Source organism: Littorina saxatilis, linkage group LG7 (genome assembly GCF_037325665.1).
Source record: "Littorina saxatilis isolate snail1 linkage group LG7, US_GU_Lsax_2.0, whole genome shotgun sequence".
NCBI lineage: Eukaryota > Metazoa > Mollusca > Gastropoda > Littorinimorpha > Littorinidae > Littorina > Littorina saxatilis.
This window is the reverse complement of record NC_090251.1, coordinates 50,155,847-50,182,320: the sequence shown is the minus strand read 5'-3', so window position 1 is coordinate 50,182,320 and position 26,474 is coordinate 50,155,847. Positions and strand designations below refer to the sequence as shown.

The 26,474-nt window shown below is 39.9% G+C and overlaps 1 long non-coding RNA gene across 1 annotated transcript; it reads left to right on the top strand.

Annotated features, from left to right (window-relative positions):
- Positions 1-3,785: 3,785 nt before the first annotated feature.
- On the top strand, positions 3,786-7,423 carry LOC138970377 (uncharacterized). Its single transcript, XR_011456915.1, has 3 exons — positions 3,786-3,857; positions 5,269-5,353; positions 6,750-7,423. It is a non-coding gene; the product is annotated as an uncharacterized lncRNA (long non-coding RNA).
- Positions 7,424-26,474: the final 19,051 nt, after the last annotated feature.

Here is a 26,474-nt window from a genome sequence, read left to right as displayed (position 1 = left end):
TTGCCATTGTTGACGTTGATTAATATGTTCGTTTCAGGAGATTTTTGTTCATTTTATTGTATATGTTTCACTGAAGATTGCACGTCATCATGTTTGTATAGTGACCATGCTATGAAATATATGAACATATCTGTATTTCTGAAGTCTGTATTACCCTATTAATTTTTTCAGTGTTTGGAAAATGTTTTTATTGTTTTGCTCTTTTCGTTGTGTTTTTGATTCAATGCAAGAAAGCGACTGTTAACTGCCAATGGCGTGTTTGTTAATGACTTTTAAATGGATTTCATTTTGTTCCATAACATAATGAACGATGCTATTTTTTTAACAGTGCTGCTTTGTGGACAAATCACACTTTTGTTAGATCAATAGTTTTGATTCTTTCAAATGAGTCCTAGATTTAGAACAACAAGTATATTACAGTAGTAGCTTCTGATTACTGTGGTAAAAATGCATAAGTCAGTCAGCCTGTACTAATCAGTTCAGAAGATACATCAATTCAGCCGAACGACGTGCTCTTGGAATGTTCTGTTCTGTAACACATATATATCTCTTCAATCAATCACTGTAGATTTGTCGCGAGAATTTAGTACAAACCGAAAATTTGAAAATGAAAAGTTATGCAGTACAAAACAGCACCATATACAGCTTTGGACTGTAATTTCATCCCAAGAAACTCACTTCCAATGGACACAAAAATGAAAAGTTGTGCAGTATAAAACAGCACCATATACAGCTTTGGGCTGTAATTTCATCTTAAGAAACTCACTTCCAATGGACACAAAAATGAAAATAAATGTTCAAATTCTGGTGTAATAGAAACATATTTGGGTGATAACATCTGGTAAATCATATGCTGCAAAACGCAAGAAGCAGAGGAGGACATTCCAAGGAATACACAGACCCAGGTGGATCACCGTGTAAAAAGTTGTATGCGCATCCTTTGGAAGGTAACTGTTAATCAAATGAATCGAAATTGAAAATTACAAATTACCTTTCAATTAATTTGTGTGAACACTCGTGTTACAAGTCAAGTCAAGTCAAGTCAAGTTTTATTCCGATAAAACCCCGTGAGGGTACATGGAAAATTAAAAAACACAATAAAAACACATTTCATTCAACACCAAATAAAAGGAACTAAAACAAAAAGAAATCAGACTATGTACAGAAAAGGGAGTTGAGGGGTGAGGGAGAGCAAAAACAATACAAGAAACAATTCAACAATAATAATAATAAATAATAATAATAATAATAATAATAATAATAATAATAATAATAAAACACACAAAGTAATTACATACATTTCTTTACTATGGGAAATGGGGGGAAGGGGGAGGGGGGGGTGATGGGTGAGTTAACATAAGGACAAAAATACTATTACAAACAACACAAAACAGATAACGGAGTATAAAGCTAAAAGAGAATTAAATTTTACTCGCTTCTCAAACAGTCCATGACAAGTGTCATGAACTTTGCGAGTTTTAGCAATAAACTCGTTTTTGAATTGGGGCGGGCATAATAATAGCACCGTAACAACTGTTTTCTATAATTGGTAAAAAAAAGGACATACAAAAATATAATGGAACTCGTCCCCAAGGTCACCTGATGAACATTTGTGACAGATTCTGTCTTGTCTGGGAATACTAAGAGTCCTACCTTTTTGTATAGGCAATTTATGATTCAGTGTTCTAAATTTTAAAACAGCGTTTGCTAAATTAACCGGCAGGATGGACAAGTACTTTTCAAACTCAAAATTCTCTTTATACATTCTATAATTATAATAAAACTCATTGTTATTTATTTCTGAATGCCAGGTTTGGACAAATTGGTCTTGTAGCCTATTTTTCATCAGTGCTTTGAAAGTATTAAAATAACCACCATCCGTTACATTATCGATAGTTTGATTGTGCCAAAAATCACTAAAGCCTAACTCATTTAGAACACCATGGACAGAAAGCAAAAATTTTGACTTGTATACACCAGATTCATACATTTTAAACAAAAAACGATATGTCACACAAGAAAGTTTGTCAGAACCATTTGAAAATGCAAGTTACCATAGCTGTGTTTGGACTATTCCCATAATAATGCTTATTATCATGTTTTTGCACTCACCATTTGTTTAAACAGTGCCTTGTATGATTTTGTTTTTATCGAATGTGTGTTTATTGTCATTAAATATCAAATATGTCATAGCATACTTCCAATGTGGCTTTGCCTTCCACTTGTTTTCATCTTGCATCATAACTCTAATGAGTGAGCTTGATATGGCGTACGTTTGCATTGTTGCTTTCTGGATACATGTTGACTGGAATGTATTTTGATGTTTGTACATGATTCTCTAGAAATGTGCTTTTTCAACTTGTACACCACAATTACTGGTAATGTCAATCAATCGATAGACACAGATAGACCGCTGACATTCCAAAATCAAGAGTAAAAACAAACAAGGACTAGGTCATGAAACGTTTGATTACAGATAAAATACCAATTCACAATTGTGTCGACCTAATGGTCAGTCTATAGGATGGACTTTGAAACAATTACGATATATTGAAATGAACTCAGCATAGCGTGTGTTGACTTTTAAACATCAAGATGGCGAGAGTAACAGAATGATGTTAGTGCCTTGTAAAGAGTAGAATTGTCCTTTGTGCTTATCTATTAAATCTGGTACGAACTTGGTGGTGGTTGAAATGTCGATGTCGTTGTTTTGGTGCTGCTGTGATGTTGGGGGTTTGATTCATATCAAAATGTTCTTGTCACGGTGTATCATTTAGGGGTTGATTGATCTACACTTTTCTTTATCAGATCGTTTCATCAATCATGTACTTTCTTTCATTATTTTATTCCGAGCTGCAAGATCGATTGTTTCGTACTTTCTTCCTACCTTTTTTATAAGAATTAAATATTTTTGTTTTTTGAGAGAAACAGACGTGAGATTATTTTTGTAAAATCTAAAATACTTTCTTTTACCTGTTGTGTTTGCCATTCTATAATGAATAAAACTGGTTGAGAGACAACCTGTACATGATGTTAGTATCTGCATTAGTCTGTCTCTCTCTCTGTCGGCCAGTCGATGTCTGTCTGTCTGTTTCTTACTTTTTGTCGGCCTTCTTCTCTCTCACTCCGACTATATGTATGCATGTGGTTGTACACTCGCGCGCGCCCGTTTGTGTGAATACAATCGGTTCTTAACTTGAACATGCTATCTGACACACTTTTTGGAGTTTTCTTGTTTTGCAACGCCAGCAATTATGACGCGGACAGTGAAATAACCGTGTTGTTGACTATAAAGAAATTCTCTGTGACGACCACACCCCTGATACACTGACAAACACACGCATGCACACAGACACACAAACTATGACACAGACACACACAGACACTAACACTCAGACACACAGAGATACACACACACGCATACACACACGCAGAAAGGCTCAGGCTCCTATTAGCAATTTTGGGAAACTCCGATAACTATTTTCTCATCATTGGTTGACCTTGTAGGCCATATCTGACAGACTGAAACTGAACAGTGTACCCAGGGCGAGATCCTTCATAGTGAACTTTCTGTCAATATCACTTGCTTTCAACATGTTGCGCTCAGACTGACCAAGCTGTAAGGTGTCCTGTCAGCGGTAGTGAGTTTAACCCTTGCTGTAAATGTGCTAGGCATTGTCAAATGGATAGCTGATTAAAACTGAGCTCACAATGACTGACCTTGACATTCCTGAAGTACTGACGTCAATGCCGCAGCGCAGCGGGAAGAAGTAAAGAAGAAACGTTGCTGTCATCCGTTACAGGAAGCAATGATGGAACGGAATCACTTGCACCATTACAAGGCGACAGTTGCAAAGGTAAGTGTAATGCTTACATGTTCAGTGTAATCGACACCGCGAGAGATCAATCATACCCAATTGATAGCCTTGGGTGACAGATAACTGAACATAGATTTTTGTGTGTGTAAAAACGGAAGCGATGAACTGATGGGCTGGCTGATTTTTCATAGATGGATGCATTAATATCTAATTGATTGACTGTGGCACAACCACGTAAATATATATTTTTTAAACCTCTGCACGCACAGATCCTAATGCAAAAGATGATTAGTCATGCGTATCACACACTCAAAGTCTCAAGCTCATATTAATGATTTGGGGAAAATCCGATAACTTTTTTGTTTCCATAAACGGTCTGATCTCCCTCCTTATTTGTTACCGCTGCAAAATAAATTTTTAACAGCTTAAGGGCGTCTTTATAATATTGATAATGATAATGACAATAAGAACTAGTCTCGAAAGGCAAAAATACAACATTTAGTCAAGATGGCGACGTCGAACTCACAGAATGTGGGAAAGGTAGTTAAAATAACAAGCCAGAATAGCGCGGTAGTGGTTGCGCTGAGAAGGATAGCACGCTTTTCTGTATTTCTGTTCATTTTAACTTTCTGAACTTGTTTTTATTCTAAACATATCATATCTGTATATGTTTTGGGAATCAGGAAACGACAAGTAATACGATGAAATAGTTTTTAAACCAATTTTGTTAATTTAATTTTAATCATAATTTTCATATTTTTATTTTTCAGTGCTTGTTTTTAATCCAAATATAACATATTTATATGTTTTTGGAATCAGCAAATAATGAAGAATAAGATGAAATTGTTTTTGGATCATTTGATAAAAAAAAAATTTTTAATTACAATTTTCAGATTTTTAATCACCAAACTCATCAATTAATTTTAAGCTTCCAAGATGAATTGCAATACCAAAGTCCGGCCTTTGTCGAAGATTGCTAAAGTAAAATTTCATTTGATCGAAAACTGAGGGTGTGACAGTGCCGCCTCAACTTTTACAAAATGCCGGATATGACGTCATCAAATATATTTATCGTAAAAAAAAATGGTCTGGGATATTATACCCAGGATATATCATGTGTAGTTTCATTATAATCGGTTCAATAATTTTCTTGGAAACGCTCTACACACTACACACGCACACACGCGCACACACACACACACACACACACACACACAAACACACATACACCACGACCCTCGTCTCGATTCCCCGTCTATGTTAAAACCTTTAGTCATAACTTGACTAAATGTAAAAAGAACAAGAAGAAGAAGGAGAAGTAGCATGTTTACCCACAAGGTGGCACACATCAGGTCTAGTTAATCAGCTTGTTGTTAACCTTCTTTTTTGACACAAAAAGTGCGTTGTTTGTTGGAAATTGAATCCTCTCACCCCATCATGTGAATTGCAGGAGGCAAGGTGTGTGGTGGAGGTCTCTGGCTCTGACAGAAGAGGACGGACAGTATATGCAGGTCGCTTGATTCACCTAAGGCCAGGTAAGTCTTGTTTATTCTTGAGTTGCGTTGGTCGATGCATCCTGTCCCCTTCCTCGCACCCCCACCCCAACGCACCCCTTCCTATTCCCTCCATATCCTTCCTCAACGATATCTACCTTTAAACACAATAAGAAGACGAAAGAAGACAAGCCGCTTTTTACATTTAGTCAAGTTTTGACTAAATGTTTTAACGTAGAGGGGGGAATCGAGACGAGGGTCGTGGTGTATGCGTGTGTGTGTGTGTGTGTGTGTGTGTGTGTGTGTGTGTGTGTGTGTGTGTGTGTGTGTGTGTGTGTGTGTGTGTGTGTGTGTAGAGCGATTCAGAGTAAACTACTGGACCGATCTTTATGACATTTTTCATGAGAGTTCCTGGGTATGATATCCCGAGACGTTTTTTTCTCATATTTTGGATAAATGTCTTTGATGACGTCATATCCGGCATTTTGTAAAAGTTGAGGCGGCACTGTCACACCCTCATTTTTTAATCAAATTGATTGAAATTTTGGCCAAGCAATCTTCGAGAAAGACCGGACTTTGGTATTGTATTTCAGCTTGGTGGCTTAAAAATTAATTAATGACTTTTGACATTAAAAATCTGAAAATTGTAATTAAAATAATTTTTTTATAAAACGATTCAAAATTACGTTCATCGTATTTTTCATCATTTTCTGATTCCAAAAACATATAAATATGTTATATTCGGATTAAAAACAAGCTCTGAAAATTAAAAATATAAAAATTATGATTAAAATTAAATTTCCGAAATCGATTTAAAAACAATTTCATCTTATTCCTTGTCGGTTCCTGATTCCAAAAACATATAGATATGATATGTTTGGATTAAAAACACGTTCAGAGAGTTAAAAAGAATAGAGATATAGAAAAGCGTGCTATCCTCCTCAGCGCAACCGCTACCGCGCTTTTGTGGATTGTTAATTTCACTGCCTTTGCCACGAGCGGTGGACAGACGATGCTACGAGTGTACGGTCTTGCGGAAAAAAATGCAATGCGTTCAGTTTCATTCTGTGAGTTCGACTGAGCTTGACTAAATGTTGTATTTTCGCCTTACGCGACTTGTTATTCATTCAATCAGTGCAAGCGTACACACGCTTGGACATTCAAACAGATTCTGAAAAGAATGATCTTTGGTTTTTTTTACATTTCACAAATAGGCCTCACCATATTAAATGAGTGGAACGTGTTTGTTTCTTTGTTAATATGACAGTCTTGGAAAGATTCAATCTGTGCAAGCGTGTGCGCACGCTTGAAAATTCCAATGCAATTATCGACTGCTGGTCTGTTATTTCTGTTATTTTGGAGAGAATGGGTCTTTTGTTAAGTTCCGAAAGATGCTTCACCATGTTTCATGAGTGAATTGTGTTTGTTTCTCTGTCAGATGACAGTCGTGGGGGGATGAAGTGAGCCTTACCAACGGCATGGAGCCTCCATTATCTGCCGATGAAAGGATTTGGTTGTCACCTCATCCTAAAAGTGCAGGTAGCCACATTTCACCGAAGGAGATCGTAAAGGAGGTAGAGAAGACACAATGAACACGATGACCGTTGAGGACACAGAGAGGAAACGGTAACATGTTCAGCTGATTTTAACGTATGTTTAGCATCACACTATTTATCTAATGTGTTTTTTCCCGTACAGCTCTGATTACGCACATAAGCAAATCCCGCATCAAATTTGTGTTAGGATTACCAGCTACAAGTCATGTAAAGGGCGTTGGTTGTTATGGAAAAAAACAAAACAATGGCAAGTCCCGCTACGAAGCAGTGGTGTGAGGTCAGCAGAGAGCTGATGAGCGCTATAGCTAGCAAGGACTGAACAGAAGTCAGGAAGATTCTGTCTGAAAGTAGCCGTCATGTAGCAGACTGTGCAGTTTTACTGCTGACGAGCGAACACCAGTTGAGGTGTAATGCAAGTCATAGAATGTGTCAGAGATGAAGACCGCGCGTGGACCATCGAAGGCATGGGGGTGCTTATCAACATTTTGCACTCAATTGATGTTCGTGACTCAACATGTACAAGAGGATAATTCAATTACCGTTTTCTTCATCCAATAGCACAACCAGCTTGCATGCCAATTTCTGACCTTGAACTCGCTGACGACAGACTGGACTCTATGATGGCCATACTGGTAGAACAACGTCAGTGGAAGGCTGTAGGAGCGATGTTGATACAAGGCGTCAGTGATTCTTTAAAGCAGTGGGCTGTACGCGAAGCATGTAAGCACTGTCAATATGAAGATATCAGACCTTCTCTCATGAGTTCACATTCTCTGTCCTACCTATCGTTAAGTTCGCCAGTGGATCAGTTTCTTGTCTGCGACATACTGCCTCACTGTGCTGACGACCAGCTGGACTGTGTGTTGACAACACTGGTAGAACGACGTCTGTTGCAAGCTGTGTTGTACGTGCTAAAGCGTGGTGTCAGTGACTCCTCTAAACGCTGGGTGGTGTTGGAAGTGTGTGCATGTTGTGAATCTGTTGTTCAACGGCATATACCATCTGAAATATTACTCTTCTGTGCTGAGGACCAGGCGGACTGTGTGCTGACGACACTGGTAGAACGACGTCAGTGGTGGGCTGTGGGAGAGATGCTGAAGAAAGGTGTCAGTGACTCTGATAAACAATGGGCAGTAAAAGAAGCATGTAAGCATTGTAATACATATCATTTTGCAACTTTTGATTCCCCCTCGAGTTTACCTGATCCAACCTTTATAGAGTATGCTTTGCTCATGGAACAGTTTCTTGTTCACAACATACTGCCTCACTGTGCTGACGACCAAGTGCTGACAACTCTGGTAGAACGACGTCTCTGGCAGGCTGTAGGTGTTGTGTTGAAAAGCGGAGTCAGTGAAAAACAAGGTAGATGGACAATGGAAGAAGTAAAGAAAGCGGCTAACAGTGCTGATTTTGTAAATTATGTGATGCATGACTGTTGTTTCAGCCTTCTTGACTCTCTGATGCCATTCCTTGTGTTAGAGGGGGAAATCAAAGTTGTCGACACTGTGATGCGTACACATTCCTTGACAATGGAGAAGACCTTTTACTTGCCTCGTTGGTATATAGACGTTGTGCCGTTTTTTGCGAAACATCGTCTCTGGAACAATGTGATACAAATCTTACATTCCGTAGTTATGAATTCACTGTGCCACTGCGTTAAACAAAAAGGAGAAATCAAAGAAGAACACTCAGTTCTCTTGGAAATGTTAAACAGTTGTCGTGTGAATGCTGCAGATGCAGTTCAGTTCTTTAAGATGGTGAAGGAGGATACAGCAATATATGTACCAAAACTACAGAGTTGCCTCGGCCTGAAAGCCGATTTGTGTGAGCTGTTATACACGTCATTATTTGACCAGGTTTGTGTGGCGCTGTGCAGTGATGGCAAAAGAAACGAGATGGTTAGTGACCCCATTAACAGTTATGTCAATCTTATTTACAGCAAGCTTCTTGTACACATTAGGGCAATCTCAGAAAATTGTGTTGAAGGCATAATCTACAAGTTTAGTAATGCTGAATTGGAAAATCTCACAGTACTGAACACGCTCAGCTCAAGTCCTTTGCAGCTCTTCCTTCATGTGTTGCAACGGTTGAACCAATACTATGTTCAACGAAGGGGTTACGCCGATGATGAGAGCTTCCTTATTCTGCTTTCTGTTCTGCCTCTTGTCCCTGAACTGCAAAGTGTGGCCCTCAGAATCATGCTACGTCAAGAGAGATGGGACGTCATCAGCCACGCTGATCTATCTGGTGTGTGGGAGCAAGATCGGCGCCACTTGTTGCAGGCAGCTGTGAAGCAAAGACAGTGGAGCGTTGTCAAGCGGTGGGCAGACCACACACTGTATGACGATCAGCGTGTCTGGGCGCTGAATGAGGCTTTGAATGAGAAGCAGTGGGACGTGGCCTTGCTGCTGGCTGACCATGGACTGACTGACATCGACCTGATGCGTGTGCACTACCGGCTGGCCAAGTACGCGGACTGGGACGTCATCCTCCACATGTTTGAACGCGGCGCTGACGTGGCAAAGGTCAGAGAACGACTGGGAAGGATGATGGATAACAAAAGACTTTCGGAGAAGTCACAGCGCTACATTAATGACAGACACAGTCAGGTTAAGACTCTGGAAACAAAAATAATTCAAAACGCAAAAGTAGATGCTTTGGAGAACGCTTGTCGTGGATGTAACTGGATTTTTGTTTTGTATGCTTTACTCCGCAATCCCGTCAAAGAGTCTGTTCGCTGTGCCCTGAAGGTAGCGATGAAGAAAAAGGCTTGGCACGTAGTGATGCAGCTGGTACGAGTAGGAATGGATGCCAGTCAGCGACACTCACTCTTCTCTCAGATGATGAAAAGACAGCAGTGGGGAGTGTGCAGGGTGCTGTTGGAGCAAGGACTGAGTGTTCAGTTGTGTCTGAAGGTTCTTCCAAAGCTGATGGACATGAACCAGTGGGTTCTGGTTGCCAGGGTGATGGAACACGAGGTGGGTGACGATGTGAGACACCAGGTGATGCAGCGTGCCTGGGAGAGGAGGGAAGGGAGCGTGGTGTGGCTCTGTATCAAATCCTTGCCAACCCCACTGTCTAGGGAGGAACGGGAAGCGCTGTTCCAACGAGCATTCAGCTGTGAGCTGTGGCAGGTGATAAAGCCGTTAGTGGAGGAGAAGGACGAGACTGGAATCAGACACCGTGACACCGCTCTGCTGGAAGCCATTGAGCAGCACCAGTGGGATTTGGTGGATCACTGTCAACGTCACCACGCTGACATCAACATGAAGGACGATGACGGTCACACTCCTCTCCAAAGGGCGGCCATGAAGAAAGACTGGGAGGCAGTGGAGGAGTTAGTGGTCCGTGACGGTGACCCCAATCTGATGGACAGGGAGGGAAACACTGTGCTGCACAGGGCGATAGAAGCACACCAATGGGATACAGTGCATTTGCTGATTCAGTTTCATGCTGACATTCACAAGGGAGAGGAAAGTTGGCGCAGACTCCAGGGAGTGACACCCATCAGCATGTTGATCGACGCCTGCCAGGGCGACATGATTGAACACACACTGCTCTGGTGTCCTGAACAGTGTAAGGGAGTCAATGACATGGGGGAGACAACTCTCCATGCTGCGTGTTTGTCAGGTTGCCAAAACAGCACGAACTACCTGGTGGCCCGGGGAGTTAATCCCCTTGCTGTGACAGAGACTGGACAGTCAGCGTTAGTGTACGCCGTGCAGAACGAAGACTGTCCACAGAGGATGGTGGCAGAGTGCATCAGGCTGGGGTTCTCCACACACCAGCCTAAGCTGACAAACATTGAAGTGGACCTAACACCTTTGACCTTCGATCACTATTGTGACCAAGATCTATATCTATGTACACTTCCGCAGTCGGTCACTTCCCCCTCTCTTTACGCTGTTCTGCGCGGTCTGCGTGTCGTGATGCAGATGCTGTACGAATCAGGGGCGTGCACTCAGAGAGAGCTGTTCAGGCTGTGGACAGAGTTACCCAAACTTGCTGACCCGAGCACATTTGAAGGGAGAAAACTAAAAAAGCAAGCAGGCAATGATTTGGATGCATATACTAATTTTGTTCATTGCATTGAGGATATTACTCTCCCTTATCTGACTAAGATTGCCACCACACCTCGCAGCCTGGTGTCCACGTGTCGCGTGGTGATCTCTCACTGCCTCACACTCAGCAAGACACGTCACAGAGATGTGGACCAGCTGCCACTGACAGAGAGGATGAAGAATTTCGTTTTGTTCTCTGACCTCACTGACCCGGAATTTGGCAAGGACACCACGTGATGCATTCTGATCATGTACACGAAGTATGACGACCATCCGTTGTGGCATGCTCTGTCTAATCACTGACCGGGCCAACGCTCACGTTCTATTGTAATAGACATCCAGGTTGCACTTCCACAAACGAACTGGAAGGAATCGCGATGGGCTGATAGAACCCAGCTCATTCAAAAATCAAATTATCAGCAGTCTGTGATCTTTTGTTTATCCTTACCAGTTGCATACATAATTTAGTAATTATCTTCGTTTGTTTGCGAATTGGGATGGTATGAGACTTCGCATTTTGAACAATTGAAGACACTTCTACTTTTGAAAATAACAAACAGTTCGATTGATTTAAAATTAAAACAGAATTAAGTTCACTAGAGTCCCACACCCTCCATCCCCCCAAAAATATCATAAAATGCTGAACTACGTTAACTTGCACCTAAAATTAACTGACTAACAGAGCTCACTGGACGTGGTGCCGGAATGTACACCACGAAAGTGATTTCAGGTTCAAGTTAGATCCTTAACCTCTCACTTTACCTCATTAGGTTTGGTATTTCAATTTGCACTTGATGCTGTAAACGAGACCTCATCCTCGTTCAAATAATTAGTAAGCAGTATTCAGATTTCAGCAATTGTTGCGTCATCTTTGACAACTTTGCATGATGCAGAACGAACAGCTTGTTTATCCTACATACGTGAGAGAGACACTCGTGAGATAATAATCGTTCAAATCACTCGTGTGTATATCATGTAAATGAGGTCATGTCAAGTAAGTCTGGCAGGCACCTGTTTTTTTCCACTGCTTATGATGCCAAAGTCACCGAGACAAACGTCATTATAGAGAAAAAAAAACATTGCGCTGGCTTATTACCCTCGATGAATTTTTAGAACTAACACGTCACGCCACACTTTCAAAGTGACGTTTCTTTGCTTTGACGTAATAGATTGCACGAGGCTTTAGAAGAGAGCGAGGTTCCAAAACAAGCGTCTTCAATTTAGCTGCCTCGACTGCAGGACATTGTCAGTATAACACACGTAAGTAGAGTATGTAGGATAAACAGAATAGTACATGGCTTGCTGTGTCGTACCAGATTTACACTCGTTGCTTTTTCAAATAGTGAACAGCTCGCTTTCGCTCGCAGTTCAATATTTAAAAAAAACAACTCGTGTAAATCTGGTATGACATAGCAAGCCATGTACTATTCTCTATGTAGAATATGAGTGAGCAAATGTTCATTGGGTTCGTCTTCTGTTGCAAGGACTTAACTAATGATAGGAACGTTGATTGGAGGAAAAGCAACCTCTGTGTGATCGACAGTAATTACCCAACAGAAGATTAAACAGTACAATAATGTATGTACATTTTCATAGGATGTCTTGTGTTTTTTTGATGTTGATGATTGTTTTCTGTATCCCCAAACACATGTTGTAAAGGCGGTTCGTCAGCTGTAGCCTCGTAACTATCTGCCAAGCCAATAATACTTTTGGGTGAGTTGTTGTGGTGTTGGTATGTGTAATCTTAAGTTTTACCTTTTTATCATGTTGTTATTTTCCTGCAACTAATATTGTTGTAAGTTTACAATTACACTTACCATTACCAAATATGTGGGATATGTTCGATAAAATGATGTGTTTTCCATTGGTTTCATCACGTTTGATTGTAAGATGATCATGCATAAGTTCATATTGGTATATAGGATTAATATTATTGTAACAAAGGAACCGGTTCTGTAAGTTGCAGTTGATTCATGTTGTCGCCGCTCTAAAACAAGAATGGCAAGGTTTAACTCCCTCTCCTTCTCCCATTATATACATACATTGCTTTCTTCATATACCAAACAAGAAACACCTCTTTTGATAAAGGAAGATGGTCGTCGAATGTGACGCAATAATGAATATTAGGATGGGGTACTACAGGCAAAAAAGGATAATTGACAGAATCAGAGAGTTGTAAACTGCCATGTTTCATACATTCCATAAAGTGTTTTTTTTAATGAATGCAGTACATTTCTGAATTGGATAAGTATTGTGCTTGTGTCAGTAGAAAATAAATGTGCAAGTTCTTTGTTAGACAAACTGTTTCCATCAGTTCATGTTTCTCCTGAACATGGCATGTTGATGATACTACTTAGTGATTGTACATAACTGGGGATGTATAATGTTGTGTCAGTTTGTGTTATCTGTCTAATGGTCTGTTTTTCTATGGCCAAGATGATTGCCAATTGTCACGCTAGTGTGACTACAACATGGTTGTTCATTACTTTGATAGAGTTTTCATACAGAAGAATGGTGATTGCTCAGCAACATGTTTCTATTATATCTGTCTACCTAGCAGTTGATTACACATTACGGTGTTTGTCTTTTTTCCATATACCTGTTTTATGATTATCCGTTTAATTGTCTTTGGCTTAATCAGATGCTCGCTGATTGTAAGGATTTGCACCAGCTAAATTTAGCGAACAACTGTTTCGACAAAGTTCGCATCCCTTTTACATTATTTCCTTCTTTTATTGTAGGACATCTTGTGTTTATGCAATTTGTAAATAGCGTATGGTGGTGTCTTCAAACAAATTATTTTATTGTAAGGAATTATTTTTAGCTTGTTGAGAATAATCATGATCCATGTATACTTCAAGTTTCTGTTGTGCCAAGCTAGAGGTTTAGCTTGTTGAGAATAATCATAATCCATGTATACTTCAAGTTTGTGTTGTGCCAAGCTAGAGGTTTAGCTTGTTGAGAATAATCATAATCCATGTATACTTCAAGTTTCTGTTGTGCCAAGCTAGAGGTTTAGCTTGTTGAGAATAATCATGATCCATGTATACTTCAAGTTTCTGTTGTGCCAAGCTAGAGGTTTAGCTTGTTGAGAATAATCATAATCCATGTATACTTCAAGTTTCTGTTGTGCCAAGCTAGAGGTTTAGCTTGTTGAGAATAATCATAATCCATGTATACTTCAAGTTTGTGTTGTGCCAAGCTAGAGGTTTAGCTTGTTGAGAATAATCATAATCCATGTATACTTCAAGTTTGTGTTGTGCCAAGCTAGAGGTTTAGCTTGTTGAGAATAATCATAATCCATGTATACTTCAAGTTTCTGTTGTGCCAAGCTAGAGGTTTAGCTTGTTGAGAATAATCATAAACCATGTATACTTCAAGTTTCTGTTGTGCCAAGCTAGAGGTTTAGCTTGTTGAGAATAATCATAATCCATGTATACTTCAAGTTTCTGTTGTGCCAAGCTAGAGGTTTAGCTCACTGTTGTTGTTGATTTTTATTTGTTTTCATTCTTCCTGTTCAATAGTTGTCTGATGTATGTTGTTTGTTTAAAAGGCTCCATATTCGAACTTTTGCCACTGTTTTATAGTGAGTCATTTGTCAACCGTTTAATACAATACTTTTTTTGTTTGGATGCTTAGATTATTATGGCCCCCTGTGCAAGTTTACAATGAGTCATTGTAATGCCGCTCTATTGCTTTACCCTGGATGTCGTTTTCCATCATTTTTATCCTGTGTATATAACTGACGATTGTGTTTGTATTCTGCTTGACCATGACCAATATGAGCATGTCTGCACAATTCATATTTCGACTACGCGCAGATAATGTTTTGATGGCTTGTGTTTATTTGGGGGGGGGGGGGGGGCAACTGCTATGATACTTTTTTCGAGGGGGAAAACCCTTTTACTTTTGCTTCAAGTTGTCAATAAGCAACGTGACTGTTTATGGTCACTGGTGTGTGTGGAATTCTTGGATTAATAATGACAATTAATTATTCAAGATGGGGTGACTTAAGTATATGGCCAATGATTTCTATTTTGTCAGTGACAAACTGCATGTTTGGCAAAACAACATCTGACCATAAATGTCAAATGCAATATACTTTCGCACCTGTTTCTTTTTGTAGTTGCCAATATTATTGAAAAAGTTGCACAGTTGCTAAAATGACACACTCTTATCCATCATTCCTTATGCGGTGTAAGCACACACTCTGAAGACCAAAACTTAATTATTTTGAAGGGTTGGTTGGGTTGCTATTGTTTTATCGTCTCTACAGCCTATATTACTATCTGGAACCGATGCAAGTTTGTTTCCTTTCTCAGTTATTTTAAAGAAACGTCACAATTAGTTTAGCAGTAAACAATGTGCATGTATTCTATATATTAGCAAATCATTAGAGCTTAGCACCTTCGGTCATTCATTGTGATCAACGCCTCTTAATTTGCGGAAAAATCAATACAACCCGAACAGTCACAAAGTAAAGAATAGGAAAGTCATGCATTACCATTAGTATGAATATTACTCCCCGTAAGCTTGGTATCATACACTCCCCTTCCTGAAAAAAATATCACCCATTTGCAAATGCTAGTGTATACAGTCGAACACAATAAACAGATAATGCGTTTGTTTAAATTTATAAACTTTTTTCTTTGCCTTAAATTGCTAAGTTTCTATCTTTTTGTTTGTGTTTTACTATTTTGCTTTTTGTCTTTATGAAGAGCAATGGTTACTGATGATGATGTATTCATGAGCCTGCGATGAGAATGTTTTAACAACGGTTTGTATTATTCCCAGAAGAGTGTTTATAAAAATGCTTGTTTATTCGCCATTTGATTGTTTATGATGGCATGATCGAATTGTATTTGTTCTCACAGCAAAATCTATATGTCGTTGTATTATTCCCACATGGGTGTGTATTGCAATTTTGTTTCATCTCTACTGACTTTGTTTATCTGGTGTAGTTGCCATTTTGATGTTTGGAAAAATGGTAAATGTACATGCAATTCATGTTGTTATATTTGAAGAATTCCTTGATCAATGGTGACAAAATCCTAAAAATACTTTTGAGTGAAATGTATTGGCACTAAGTTGTTTATACATTTTGATTAGCATTTATTTGTACTGATGTAAACGGCCTCTGTAAGCATTCTGTTGGAATATGCGTACCGGTAGTAATTGTTTACATTTACATAATCAGACTTACACCAACCATGTTGATGTGTAGAAGCACAGTACACTCTCAGCATAGTTTTTAAAGTAGACATAAAACCGATTGTTCAGTGTACATTCTGTGTGCGGATTGTCATTTAATTTGTACACTGGTTACCTCTTTGAAATCGTGTGTACTGGCTATCGACTGTGGCGTACCAATCAAGCTTAATACAGCTTCAGTTTTGGACGGCAATACTTATTCAATGACTTTGTTGACATTATGGAGTGTCTTCGCCCAAGACTTTAATGTGTAATGTTCTAGTTTCAAAATTGTAATTTGAAAAAACACCAGAAACTTGGGAAAAAAGTCGGAATTCCTTTTATGTTTCTTTGTAAACATCAGGTGCGCGATAAGTCAAGTATGTTTTGTAGACTTGCATTGATTGATGTGTTGAGGACTACGTTAAGACCCCCCGCGGGTTAGGGGGAGTCCCATATTGGTTGGGACGAGAAAGAATTTACCCGATGCTCCCCAGCATGTCGTAAGAGGCGACTAACGGTTCTGTTTCTCCTTTTACCCTTGTTAAGTGTTTCTTCTATAGAATATAGTCAATGTTTGTAAAGATTTTAGTCAAGCAGTATGTAAGAAATGTTAAGTCCTTTGTACTGGAAACTTGCATTCTCCCAGTAAGGTCATATATTGTACTACGTTGCAAGCCCCTGGAGCAATTTTTTGATTAGTGCTTTTGTGAACAAGAAACAATTAACAAGTGGCTCTATCCCATCTCCCCCCTTTCCCCTATCCCATCTCCCCCCTTTCCCCGTCGCGATATAACCTTGAATGGTTGAAAACGACGTTAAACACCAAATAAAGAAAGAAAGAAAGAAAGAAAGAAAGAAAGATTACGTTAAGGAATTGTTATTGTAATGCATGCTTGTCGTTCAGATGGGCAACGCTCCATTAAGTTGTTTGGGCCGTTGTGTGTACAGATAGAGAATTTACATATTCAGACCTGCACGAATAACGTTGAAATGAGACATGAAAGTTATGTTAAGTGTATCTTCTTCTACCAAAGACACAATGAAACATTTAAGAACAAAAGACAATGATTGCGAATGTGCAAAAGACATTATTAAAAACATTTAAGAGTAACGGAAAGCTTTGAACTTTGAGCTCGATCCAAGTCAACTTTGTTGAAGACATCTGCTTGATAGTTTTGTACAAGCATTGTTCAGGTGCATGTGTTCTGTTGAAAAATACTATCTCTATGAAAATAGGATAAAAACGAGATGATAGAACAAATCAAACAACATAAGACTCAGCCGCTTCAGCCTTCTACTTGTATTCTTTTGGGGTTTGGTGTTCAAGTTTCTAGTTCTATTAATAAACAAGTCGCGTAAGGCGAAAATACAATATTTAGTCAAGTAGCTGTCGAACTCACAGAATGAAACTGAACGCAATGCAACGCAGCAAGACCGTATACTCGTGGTCCACCGCTCACGGCATAGGCAGTGAAATTGACAAGAAGAGCGCGCGAGCGGGGTAGTGGTTACGCTATGCTGCATAGCACGCTTTTCTGTACCTCTCTTCGTTTTAACTTTCTGAGCGTGTTTTTAATCCAAACATATCATATCTATATATTTTTGGAATCAGGAACCGACAAGGAATAAGATGAAAGTGTTTTTAAATTGATTTCGAAAAAAAAATTTTGATAATAATTTTTATATATTTAATTTTCAGAGCTTGTTTTTAATCCGAATATAACATATTTATATGTTTTTGGAATCAGCAAATGATGGAAAATAAGATAAACGTAAATTTGGATCGTTTTATAAATTTTTATTTTTTTTTACAATTTTCAGATTTTTAATGACCAAAGTTATTAATTAATTTTTAAGCCACCAAGCTGAAATGCAATACCGAACCCCGGGCTTCGTCGAAGATTACTTGACTAAAATTTCAACCAATTTGGTTGAAAAATGAGGGCGTGACAGTGCCGCCTCAACTTTCACGAAAAGCCGGATATGACGTCATCAAAGACATTTATCAAAAAAATGAAAAAAATGTATGGGGATATCAATCCCAGGAACTCTCATGTCAAATTTCATAAAGATCGGTCCAGTAGTTTGGTCTGAATCGCTCTACACGCACGCACACACACACACACACACACATACACACACACACACACACATACACCACGACCCTCGTTTCGATTCCCCCTCGATGTTAAAATATTTAGTCAAAACTTGACTAAATATAAAAACAATGTATATAAATATTCTTATATTCCCATGATTTGAATTTACCTGATTTTATATACTTCTACTCTTATTCACAAATCTCAACACAAAAAGCCTGAACATTCACACTGACCTCTTGTCTTATCACACTGTGCTCTTGTAACTTGCACGTGATAAATGCTGGTAATGTTTATATGTTTATTCAACTGTGCACGTGATAAATGCTGGTAATGTTTATATGTTTATTCAACTGTGCACGTGATAAATGCTGGTAATGTTTATATGTTTATTCAACTGTGCACGTGATAAATGCTGGTAATGTTTATATGTTTATTCAACTGTACATAAAATCCAAAATAGACAGACTGCCAACGTTCTTTAAATACAGACAAAAAATGAACAAGACATGTTGGTTTGAGGAACGTTTAATTATAGACAAAATGAAACTTTTACAAGCATGTTGACCGAAATTCTTTGTAAAGTACACATGAATGATATTCAACCAATGAAAGGAATTTAGCGTGAGATAGCAAGATGAAAGGAATCCATGATAAAACATAAAATTCAATGGTGTGTGTTTTGTCTGTACTCCATCTCTTCATAAAAGCCACTTCCTTTGTTTTGACAACTGAACATAGGAATGATAAAATGACAACTGGACATAGGAATGATAGAATGACAACTGGATATAAAATGAGAGAATGAGTATCAAAGCAACAAGACAATGAACAGTTATATTGCCATTGTTGACGTCATGATTGCCTTATTCTCTCAATTCCATTTGTTCTGTGTGATGATTGATTATCTGAAACGCATCTTCAGTTGGTTCAATGGAGGCGGTGTTTTCTTTAAATATACATTACCCTTTCAAACCTAGAATGATTTGAGAAAGGTGTTTTTTTTCAATTAAATTGTTTCGCTCCTGTGTTTTCTTTCAACTATTTTGTTTCAAATCTCCAAGATTGACTCTTAATCTTTCATATTCTTATCCATCCCACTATCTCAAGAATAAGGATTTGTGTTTTTTTAAAAAGAGATATTCAGATACTTTTCATTGAAACATCTTTGATCTGTTTGAGAATACAGTGCACCCCGTCTGTTTTGTTAATTTTCTATGATCATTAAACATGGGAAAAGAGCAAATTAGTCTGTATGATATTAATATTTGTATAAGTCTATGTCTGTCTGTCTGTCTGTCTGTCTGTCTGTCTGTCTGTCTGTCTGTCTGTCTCTGTCTCTCTCTCTCTCTTTCTCTGAGTGCCTCTTTGTGTGTGTTTGTGTGTGTGTTTCTATGCGTTAATGTCAGTGTGTGTGAGCGTGTGTATGTGGGTCGTATGTTTGTGTATGTGTGTACGTGTGCGTTACTGTTATTGTGTGTGAGTGCCCGTGTGTGTAGGTATGAGGGTGGGTGTACGTGTGTGTTTCTGCGAGCGTGTGTATATGTGTGTGTGTGTGTATGTGTGTGTGTCAGTGTGTGTTTACGTGTGTGTTTGCGCGCGCGCGCGCGTGTGTGTGTGTGTGTGTGTGTGTGTGTGTGTGTGTGTGTTAATGTTATTGTGTGTGTGTGTATGTGAGACGGGCTTTTCATAACAGGCAGGCTCGTGGGCCATTGATTAAAGGGAGGCTACCGGATAGAGGTGCGCTGAACACTGCCAACACTATTTACTGTGACATTACTTCCCTTGTATATCGTGCTTGAAATCTTGTTTAGTTTTTGTATTATTAGCACAAAGATGAATATTTGACAAACAAAATATCTACCAGTAGGTAAAAGCATTCGCCAATGTTACGGTTTTTTTCTCCAGACTTGATTGCGAAAAACGTATCTAAGCAAACAGAAAAACAAGCAAACAATGAATATACTCTAACAAACATGCAAACAGGCAAGCAAGTTCACAAACAAACAAAATAAGAGGGACAGTATCTCGGTTAGTCGCTGGTTGTCAGCTGTTCCCGCCAACTGCTACCCGAATCCTTGTCCGGTGTATCAACATCGTGTAATTTATTTATTTTTCAAAAAGTTGTAAAGTCAACACCCCCCCTCACACACACACACACACACACACACACACACACCACACACACACACACACACACACACACACGCACACACACACACACACACACACACACACACACACACACACACACACACACACACACACACACACACATGCTGGTCTTAAATCGCCCCAAAAGATACGAAGTTTGATTCCAGCGTCGCGGACGACGCTGGTATCTGTGGTTGGGAAGAACGTGCCTGTGGAGAATTAGTCTCCAAGCCAAAGCGCGCTGACTCTCCAAGCCAAAACAATTTCAAAGCTGAAAAAAATGTACAATTTACGCGAAACGATTAAACACAGCTTTCGGGTGTTTATTTTTAATCTAAGATGTACATAAATATACCACTCCGACCATAAGGAAAAGAAAAAAAGACACACACAAAAAAAGACCGAGAGGAGCCGAGTCAATCCGAGACCAACCGAGAGGACGTGTTTCGCGCCGTTTCGACGTCGTTTGTTCAGATGCGGCCGGTTGGATCAGTTGCGGTCATACAAGGGCGCCTTACACAAGAAAAGATCTTCAACAATCCCGATCATCATCATGGTACAATAATGTTTTGTGCGCCCCCATGTATGTGTTCTGTGCTAATAATGCACGGTTGTGAAATGTCCGTACACATTTTGTGGCACTATGTAATTGTTAGTGCATCCTCCTGCGGATGCTTCGTGCTAAAAATGCACTTCCATTAAAATATTGTACGCTCATGTCAGTAATATATTTTCAATTGTTTCTCTGTTGTAATGAATGGCGGTTATGGTGTTTATAGTTGAAGGGATATAACTAGTGCTTTTTGTAATACAAAGAGGTTGTCAGGAGTGGTTTAACTTTGAGAGTGGAAACTTTTAACAGTTCAGTAAAATTCCATGGTTAGCTACGGACGGTCAAACTGGGTTCGCGGCACGTGAATTTACAACTGTGCGAGTTGTTCACGTTATAATCGCAACCGCCTGATTTTGTGAGTTGTGATTGTAAACTGCCTGACAATTGAAAGTCATTCGACCTGGGCTCTCGGATGAGAAAACCTGCTCTTGGTTTTGATGTCAACTTTGGAAGAAAACATTTGATCTTGATGTCAACCTTGGAACCGGGAAACATTGCCGGGATGACTTGGAATGTGGTATGGATGCCGCCATATTGGAAGATGAGGTACTTTGCTAGTTTTGTGTGAACTTGAACATTTCTTTTGTATGCGCGGACATGACTTGTGTACTTGAATAATTTCGGAATCGTATAATTTTCTTGTGCTCGGTTGGTATGTTTTTGAATATTGTTAGTTGTTACAGTAGGGTGTTATATTTTGTAACAGGCCGCCCCAGTCTGACTTGTGCGGGGTGGTGCCAGTGTGGCGAGGGTGCGATGGAGGCCGTAAGGTTGAAGGCTAGCTACATCGTCACCTCTACATAACGTAAAAGTTATGTTTTGTTTATTTGCTTTCTTGTCCTTGTAAATATGTTATGACGTTGACAATGAATGAGTGAGTTTCACAAGGTCGTGGACAATGAATGAATGAGTTTCAAAAGGTCATGAATTGATTATTGTAAGCAAGAAAGTATTTGAGAATTTGAGGAATGAGTTGATAATTGCTATGTCAGAAACAAACCAATTTGTATGTTCTAATTAAACCATTGGCTATTGTTTGGAAAGAATGAGTTGGTGAAAGACTACAAATTCTTCTAATCTTCTCTCTGCTTTCCTAAACTTCTGAGCGGGAGTCAGATGATTGACTGTGTGTGTGTGTGTGCACATATAAAGAATCTGGAAGGAGATTAATAAGGATAACTACGGATCTTCTTTATTTCAAATCTCTTACATTGGCGAGCTTGCGGTTGTATTAATTGGAAAATTTTTGAAGATTATTTTTTTTGGTACGTTCCCTTGAGTGCAGTTAGGCTTATTTTATTTTGTTGACTTGTAGTGCTGAAGTGTTATTTGGTTTTGCGCAGATGCTGATGCATGCAGTCTGGAGGATGGACATCCTTGTCATCTGCCTGTGAAGGGAGTTCCTTGGTCTGTGGACGGATGCATCCTGTGCCTGACTGAGCGACATATTTTGGACAGGAGTGAGTCATTTGCTTATCTGACACTCAAGTTAACATTCTATATATTTTTGAGAATAATTTGTCTCTCTGAGTGTTGGTTCTTGCTTGTGAGTAGGTTCTTTTTTCCCCCTACTTTACATGAAGCGCCCTGTAGGTTAGTTTTACCTACAAGTGAATAATACATGACACATCATTTTTACGTGTACACAGTTTGTAAATAGTTGTGGGTCAGCAATGCCTTGATTCATAAGTGTATGGGAATGGGAGTATGTCTAGTTCCTAGGCCAAGTTTTTGGGCGGAGCCTAGTTTCAAATGTATTGATTGTTTCCCCTTGTAGTTCAGCTGATCGGTTTCCTAGACTGTGTCGCTTTAGTACTGTACTTGAGGAAGTCAGGTAAATTCTAAAGTTTAGTGGACTATTGTGTTCACGTTAGTCAAAGCTAAGTCTTGGTGTTGCCCTCTAGCATTCTATGTAGAGGATAGTCATAGTTTGCTTAAGTGATAGCGGTTTGTTCACGATGGCATCTCAAGAAGAGGTTCAAGCTTTGATAGCGCAGTTTAAGGTGGAGGGTGAAGCCTTAGGAAAAGATGGTGCATCACTGAACAAGTATGTGGAGGATAATTTGCGTGAGGAAAGAGCAGCAAGAAGAAAAAGAGAAAATGATATTGCTCTTCAAGAAAAAGAACTCGCTGCTGCACGTGAGCTTAAAGAGAGAGAGTTAGCTGAACAAGCTAAGATTGAAAATCTTCGTCAAGAAAAAGAAATCGCTGCTGCACGTGAGCTTAAAGAGAGAGAGTTAGCTGAACAAGCTAAGATTGAAAATCGTCGTCTCGATATTGAAGAAGAAAAGGCGAACAGGGAGGCAAAGTTGCGAGCAGACGAGTTGGTTGAAAAAGCAAGCAGGAATAAATTGGCCAATCGTCCCAAGATTCCCTATTTTGATGATAAATCAGATGACATTGAGAGTTATCTGTATCGCTTCGATAAGCACGCAGCTAGCTTGAAGTGGTCAAATGATGAGAAGGCTTTGATTTTGCCTACTCTACTCAGAGGTCGTGCTCTGAATTATTTTCAAGAGTTACCAGTAGAAGATACTAATGACTATGCCAAACTGTCAGCGCATTTGTTGAAGAGATTCAAATGTACTGAAGAAGGTTTCAGAACGCAGTTTCGCTCATGCAAACCTGAATCTGGTGAAACCATGCATGTCTTTTTCTCCCGCATGAGAAGATTTTTTACTAGATGGACAGATATGGCTGGAGTTGGCACAGATTTCGCTTTGCTCTGTGACTTGGTGCTCAGAGAGCAGATTCTGTCTAGTTGTGCGTCGTCTCTGGTTACTTTTCTGAAAGAAGACAAGCATACTACCGCTCAAACCATGATAGACGCAGCTGAAAGATACAGGGAAGCACATCCTAGTCAAAACCTAGCAGCAAAAGGTTCTAGTGATCCTCTGTTGGCTAATGTCGGTCTTCCAAGTGGGAGAGGAGGTCATTCAGGTGGTCGAGGTGGTCACAGGTTTTCTAAGAAGAATAGTCAGGCTGACACAAACCCACCGACAGAACAAAGCTCTCCTGATAATAAGGGTGGCAGAGGTGCTAGTCAAGCTGGTAGAGGTAGAGGTGGTCAGAACTATCAGAGGAAGTGTTGGTGGTGTCAAGATACTTCGCACAAGTTGGCAGATTGTCCCCAAAAAATGCATACTGCTTCAGTATCCGTTGTCACTGTTGAAGAGTCCAGCTGTAGTGAAGACGAGCAGTCTGTGGCGTCAGTAGGATTTTCAGGTAGTGATGAACTTCCCGAGTCTATTCAGACATGTGAAGGTACCTTAAATGGTAGTGAGGTCACGGTCATGTTGGATAGTGGGTGTTCCACGGTTGGGGTCAGGAAGTCCCTAGTGAGAGATGATCAGTTTACTGGGAAGGTACAGGTGTGTAGACAGTTCAGTGGGGATTTGGTTCGGTTACCCATTGCGATTGTGAGTCTGGATACACCATACTTTTCTGGAAGTGTTGAGGCATGTGTGATCGACAATCCAGTATGTGACGTCATTTTGGGTAGAATACAGGGATGTACATTTGGATGTGTCGAGGTTACTAGCGCAGTCCAGACAAGAGGTCAAAAAGCTAGAGAAGAACGTCCTTTTAGACCGCTGTTGACCGCTAAAGTTCCCCAACTTGATATCAATGCTGAGAAACTGTCCAAAATGCAAATGGATGACAAAACGTTGCATGATCTGTTCGAGAAAGTTGGCCAAGGAAAATCGGAAGAGTCGTCTGGTTGTGTGGTGTCGTTTGTTGGTCAGAACCCAGTTGTTGCCACATTGGGAGTGATCAGTGGGTCCAGTGCAGTAGAGGAGGTAGACATTCAGAAAGTCAAACTACAGTCAGTTCCCACAGTTCAGACTGAGAATGTAGATGATGTGGTCTATAGTCCTGACTTGTCTATGCAGGCAAAACAAAAAGTGCAGGCGGTGTTTCAGAAGCATCAGGACAAAATGACGGATTTGCCTGGTACTTGTGACCTAGTGCAGCATGTGGTGAGGATTCCTGAAGGTGCTGTGGTCAATGTGAAACAGTATCCGTTACCATTTGAGTCTCAGAAGGTGGTTGAAGAAGAAGTGAAGAAGATGTTAGATCTAGACGTAATAGAGCCGTCTATTTCTCCGTTCTCGTCTCCTATTGTTCTAGTCAAGAAGAAGGACGGAAGTACTCGTTTTTGCATCGATTTCAGACACCTCAATAAGATTACGGAGTTTGACGCTGAGCCAATACCGGATCCGGAAGTTCTGTTTGCTTCATTGCAGGGCAGGCAGCATTTCACGAAGATTGATCTGGCTAAGGGCTATTGGCAAATTCCGATGGCAGAGTCTGATCGAGCAAAAACGGCTTTTCGTACCCCTCAAGGTCTATATCAGTTCAAGAAGATGCCGTTCGGAATGAGTACAGCACCAAGTACTTTCGCGAGGATGATGAAGATGTTGGATCTGGATAGGTTCAAATCTGTTCATTTCTTTGATGACGTACTTGTAGCCACAGAAGACTGGTGTGAGCATCTAGAGGCACTTGACGGACTGTTGACAGAACTGGGAAAACATGGGTTGACTGTGAGACCGTCGAAAGTAGAGGCAGGGTTTGACTCTATTGAGTTTTTGGGTCACATAGTTGGGGAGGGTAGCATGCGTCCAGTTCCCTCCAAAGTGTCCAAAATCTTGAATGTCTCTGTCCCAACCACAAAGAAACAAGTCCGGTCATTGGTAGGGCTCATCAGTTTCTATAGGCGCTATGTCCCAAGCTTCGCGTCTATTGTGTCCCCCCTGGTAGAACTCACAAAGAAGAACCAACCAAACAAAGTTCGTTGGTCAAAAGAGTGTCAGATGGCTTTTGACAGGGTCAAAGAAATTTTGTCGTCTGAACCACTGGTGAGATTGCCAGACTTTTCCAGGCCGTTCACAGTGCGGTCGGATGCATCCTCCACGGGGATTGGAGCAGCCCTGATGCAGCCTGATGATGACGACGTCCTTCATCCAGTTCTGTATGCCAGCAGAAAACTGCTGGAAAGAGAAACCAGATACTCTACTGTGGAGAGAGAGTGCCTAGCGTTGGTGTGGGCAGTTGACAAATTCCATCGCTACTTGTTTGGCTCACATTTCTTTGTTGAGACTGATCACAGACCGTTGACGTACTTACGACAGTCCAAAACTGCCAACGGCCGACTGTTGCGATGGGCTCTGTCTCTCCAAGAGTATTCATTCACAGTAGTGCCAATTCCTGGAGTCAGGAATTTTGAGGCTGATGTGTTGTCACGCTTGACGAAGTGAATGGAACATGATGGTTGAAAGGACAGTGAAAAAACTTTCTGCAATCAACAAGGACAATACTTTTTGTGCTGTGAGTGTTGATATGCTGTGTATGTATTAAGAACTAATTTAATTTTGTTCTTGTTTTTTTTGTCACATTGTGATTATTTATTTAATCTGGCTGGAAAAATTTGTTTGGATATTTTTGATGCTAGTACCATTTTGTGTTGTAGTCGAGGTTTACTGT